Genomic DNA, 5,843 nt, shown 5'->3' on the forward strand with positions numbered 1-5,843 from the left:
AATGTTACAGAGTGACTCAGTCACTCTAAGTCATAACCATATGCTGTCATTAATAGTAGATGAAAGAAACAGAAGTAATTTGATTTAGGACTCTTTTGATCATAATTGGTTTTAATTCTTAAGTAGATTACTACATAGATACAATATTTTTGAGAAAGGAATTTGTAATGACTAGCAAATAAAACTTCAGAGAAGACATAACTCCATTAACAATTATTTAATGGAACTGATAGATGAGTTACAAACATTAATATATCTATTTATTCATAATAATAGCATAGGCTGGTTTAGTGCACTAATATTTACAACGAATTGATCAAAACCTTGTACATTTCTTTGTTGCTTCTTGACTCCCACTGCTTCACTTGCCTAACCTTAACAATTAATAACAATACTGTAAAGGCTTAAAGTGAATTCGTGTGGAATTAATATACACAATGTATTTTGATTTTAACAAGATATTTAATAGAACTCCAAAACACTATCTGCAAACGGGAATTTATAACAAATAAGTAGCCATTATTTTTTAAGAGAAATGTGTCAGTGACCTCTATTTTAGGTACAAATGTTGTTATTATTTTACTCAAATTTTATTGAAGTGTTTTTATAAAGCCATGAAAATTTAATGTATTCTATTTAAGATTACTAAATATAATAAATTGTAAAGAGTATGCATGAATATTAAAGATGGTAATATTCACTATGATGTCCAAGTTGAAACAAACAGGATGTTCTTTAATGATTATTATAATACATAAATTTGCATGTCTTCCACATCCAAACTTCCTTCTCTAAGTAGCAGACCTCACTTCTACAGACTACATACTTACATTTACGTTTATACTATTTGTGCCCACTCTTCTGGTCATAATAGCTATTTTGATAATAGTAAATATACGTATTCAGTTTTCTATTTTTTTTATTTTATTGCATTTTAGGTTTTGGGGTACATGTGAAGAACATGCAAGATTGTTGTTTTCTATTTTTAACAAATGAATTCCTAAGAAGTTAATGAAGAAGTCATGCAAAAGAGCCTAGTAAATTTATTTTTTAACTACAAGTTCAATATAGACAAATACTGCATTTGAATCTAATATTTTCCTGGATTAACCAGAAAAGACAGTATCCAAATCAATATTGTGAAATGGCCCCACCATCATCCTGTCTTATTGAGAACATTTTTTTCCTATACGTTTTAGGAGTGTACTAAATACAGTAGAGCCCTAATTACATTAAATATCTTAAAGAAACATTGTATGGAGAATAAGTGGAAAGTGTGGATGGAAATCTAAAATTATTCTCCAGCTCTTGGGAATCGAGCCCAGGGATCTTCATCCATTATGTTCATTTAGATGATACAATTCTGGACTTCAAATCAATATTGTGATTGGATGAGACAAATTTGGGGAAAGATTTGTTTTATTTTGCACAAGGAGGGGTGAGAAATGCTGAAGATTGAAGACAGTGGTGAATTATATATGAAAATGACCACCCAAAATTCTTCAAATGTTTGTCTGTATACTTATTCTGTCTAGAAGTGAAGTCTATTATTTTTCACCTTTAAATCTAGACTGGATTGTGAGGTACTTGTACTGCTAAATGTGGAAAATGTGACATCGTGCTAGCTTGTTCTTAAGCACTTAATAGGCCTTCCCAAAAAGTAAAATAAAATATGAAGAGAGGCCGGATGCAGCGGCTGACTCATGTAATCCTAGCACTCTGGGAGGCTGGTGGGTAGAGCACGAGGTCAGGAGTTCAAGACCAGCCTGACCAACATGCTGAAACCTCGTCTCTACTAAAAATAAAAAAATATATAAAAATTTGGCCATGGTGGCTCATGCTTATAGTCCCAGCTACTTGGGAGGCTGAGGCAGGAGAATGGCTTGAACCCAAGAGGCAGAGGTTGCAGTGAGCCAAGATCATCTCACTGCACTCCAGCTGCGAAGACGGTGTAAGACTCCATCTCAAAAAATAAATACATAAATAAATGAAGAGAAAAGAGACAGTAAAGAGGAAAAACAAGAGCAGAGCCCTAGCGAAAGCAAAATCAAAAGAATGGCTGAAAGAATATCTGAAAAATAAAGACAAAGAAGTAAGACCAGAAATGGACAAAGCAAAGTTTGAAACAAAACAAAATATGTGATAGTATGGGGGAATAAAGAATGTAAAACTTGGGATTATAAAATGGCTATTAAATGTGGCAGTTAATTTATTCATTATACACACACACACACACACACACACACACGTATTGACCACTCTATACAGAACTCACTGTTCTAGATTTGTATTTAAAAAGGCACTAAAATATACTTGTTGATTTCAAATCATTTGTTAAGTAATAAGGAAGGATATTTATTACCTCAACAAAATACCTGTTACCAGAGTGATGGGACAAAAGGTGAGACACATCAGTAGGTGAAAAAATGAAAGACCGAGTAGGATCATAAATGCGGATCTTTCACTCATCGTGATTGATAGTTGACTATCAGGAGATTGAACTAAAACATAGAAGGTGATTGAAATTTTAAATAAAACGTATTTTCTATTATTTTGTTTGAAGAAATTTGAACATGAGAATACAATGCGGGAGGTGGAGGAGAAGATTAAGGCTCTCATATTACTCATCACACGCACGCACACACACACACACACACACACACACACACACACACACCCCGGATTAACTAAAGCTTTATACTTACAATGTAAAAATAAATCTATAAAGGAGAATATAACGGAGTGGAATGAGGAAATTGTAAGAGAAAAAGGTGACAAAAATTAGTATAGAGAAAACATTAAAACAGGGTGATAAAAATAATTGCAAACCATGAATATGTGTGTGTGTTTGTAGGTTTTCGCTCACACAAACACACATCTATTTAGTAAGAGTGATTGTGAATACATATTTGCAAGGCATATAACCAAAAAATCCATAAAAATAAGTAATGCTATTTAGTAGCTACTGTGGTTTTGATGGTATATAGAAAAATGTGAAGGCATCAGACCAGATTCTTCATTATAATCAATTTAAAAAGAAAAGGTGAGATTATTAACTTTTATAAAATATATATTTATGTTACTTTCCTAATTTGAATGGCTATAAGTTACTCTTGTAAATGTAAATATTCATAGACTTTTAAAAATAAGACAAAATAGATAGGAGTTCCATTGACTTGAACTGTGTGAGGAAATATATGGTATCAGATGGATGAGAATAAGAGTTGAGCAAACAGTGACTATGTCAGTGTCCCTAGAGAAAAAGGCCAATAGATACAGAGAGCGAATGGTAAGTCAGGAAGCTGAGACCAAATAAATGACAGTCTTCAGTTTCATGCAAATGAATTTATTGTTTTTTCCTTTGTAGGCTTTTGGTAACCCATAGAAGTATTTGATCAGAGATGTGAATGCAAGTTTTTAAGAAGATCATCTGACAGTGTTGTACATATGTATTGGAGTAAGAAAATACACACCAGTGAGATGAGGTAGGAAGCAAGAACAATTGTCCCCACATGGGAGGTGACAAAGACCATTATTTCTCTGTAATATTTAGAGTGTTATATCAACTGAAATGATTTACCTTGCTAAATTGTGAATGGCTTTATAATTTCTTCCCAAATTTACTTTCGATAACAGAACAATGAATGTCATATTGATCCATGTTTTATTCAAGTCTTCTAACTCAACTAGAGCCTAAATTTTCATGCTGTATTTGGCAGGGACATCTGTCATCATAATTTTGTAAAATAATGCTCGAAAATGAAAATTAAAAACCTAGTTACAATTGTCTGAAATTTGTCAGTACTGTTCTATGATAATTCTGAAAAGGAAGATAAACTCAGCTTAGGAAAAAAAGAAGAAAGGAACTGAGCTATTTAATCTTCTTATACTCATAATTGCAAGCTATGATAATTCTTTACATTGTGTGCACCTAGTACTTTCACATGACTAGGCTTAGACATCCTTGAGTATTTCAGTAAAAATGAAGTTTCTATTGTAATAGGTGTCTGTTTTGTGACCAAGATTATACTTTTACTTTACCTTTCAATACCTGTTATGTATCTTTCATACTCAGACTATCAGATGGTTATTTTAGCACAATATACATGTGGAATGTTCACATATCTATTTTTCTTCCTTGTGTCTAGGTTATGTTCACAGACAGATGCATTAACAGTGAAAGCTGTTGAAAAGATTTTTCCATTCATGGATTTTAATGAGAAAGGATGAAGAATCAAAGTCCTTTTAAGGATTAAGCAAAGGATTGGGTATGTATTGTATTAGAAAATCTTACCAATTTGCATATAAAGTATAGGATTTAGCTTGGTATAAATATATATGTGTATATTTTATAAAGAATAACAGAAAATGTTTCCACTCTTATAAATGCAAAAATAGAGAGAGAACATCTGGTAGAGAGAGTAATTATATTAGTATTCATCACATAATATTTATAATACAGGTGTGCATTCTAAAAATTTATTTTGTTCTGAAAAACAACATTTGTTAGTGGCAGAAATTATGCAGCAAGAAAATTAGGATATATTGGATAGTTTTATTGGTATACTTCAGGGATGTGAAGGAGGCTTTTGTGATTTACCACAGACCTTATGAAAGAACAGGATGCTTAAATTTGAGCCCCTTCTATTTATTTAAATATCTATCTATCTATCATCTATCTAACTACTTATTTGAGACAGAGTCTTGCTCTCTGGCCAGGCTGGAGCGCAGTGGCGTGATCTCAGCTCACTGCAACTGCCACCTTCCGAGTTCAAGGGATTCTCCTGCCTCAATCTCCAAGTAGCTGGGATTACAGGTGCACCACCATACCCAGCAAAATTTTCTGTATTTTCAGTGGAGACAGGATGTCACTGTGTTGGTTAGGCTTGTCTTGAACTCCTGACCTCGAGGGATCTTCCTGCCTCGGCCTCCCAAAGTGCTGGGATTACAGGTGTGAGCCATTGTACCAGCCGTCTACTCACTTTAAGTAACACTATATACTCATACAAAAATTCTTACATGTCAGATCAATAAAATACTTGAATGTTGTGTTACTTTTTCTGTGCTCTTTGAACCAATAATTTGGAAAAGTTAATATTTTTCACTATAGGAATGAATATAGGCTGTACATTTATTTTTTGGGTTTTTACTATGCTTTAAGTTCTGGGGTACATGTGCAGATCATGCAGGTTTGTTACATAGGTATACACGTGCCATGGTGGTGGTTTGCTGCATCCATTTCCCCATTATCTACATCAAGTATTTCTCCTAATGCTATCCCTCCCCAATCACCCCCATACCCTGCTATTCCTCCCCTAGCCCAGCAACCCCCAGTCCCCAGTGTGTGATGTTCCCTTCTCTGGGTCCATGTGTTCTCATTGTTAAACACCCACTTATATGTGAGAACACGCGGTGTTTGGTTTCCTATTCGGGTATCAGTTAGCTTAGAATGAGGGTTTCCAGTCTCATCCATGTCCCTGCAAAGGAAAGAAACTCATCATTTTTTATAGCTGCATAGTATTCCATGGTGTATATGTGCCACATTTTCTTTATTCGGTCTATCATTGATGGGCATTTGGGTTGGTTCCAAGTCTTTGCTATTGTGAACAGTGCTGCAGTAAACATACATGTGCATGTGTCTTTATAATAGAATGATTTATAATCCTTTGGGTATATCTCAGTAATGGGATTGCTGGGTCAAATGATGTTTCTATTTCCGGATCTTCGAGGAATTGCCACTCTCTATTCCACAATGGTTGAACTAATTTACACTACCACCAACAGTGTAAAAGTGTTCCTATTACTCCACATCCTCTGCAGCATCTGTTGTCTCCTTTTTTTTT

At 34.1% G+C, this 5,843-nt stretch overlaps 1 long non-coding RNA gene across 5 annotated transcripts in view; it reads left to right on the forward strand.

The window, feature by feature from the left end:
- Nucleotides 1–3,371: 3,371 nt before the first annotated feature.
- The window catches only part of LOC108282650, an 87,334-nt gene continuing 84,862 nt past the window's right edge, over nt 3,372–5,843 (forward strand). For all 5 annotated transcript variants that reach the window (XR_001816519.2, XR_005195487.1, XR_005195486.1 and 2 more), the window contains exons 1-2: nt 3,372–3,485; nt 4,149–4,268. This is a non-coding gene — a long non-coding RNA (uncharacterized LOC108282650). The remainder of the gene's footprint in view (nt 3,486–4,148; nt 4,269–5,843) is intronic.

This window comes from Cebus imitator, unplaced genomic scaffold, assembly GCF_001604975.1.
Source record: "Cebus imitator isolate Cc_AM_T3 unplaced genomic scaffold, Cebus_imitator-1.0 Scaffold247, whole genome shotgun sequence".
NCBI lineage: Eukaryota > Metazoa > Chordata > Mammalia > Primates > Cebidae > Cebus > Cebus imitator.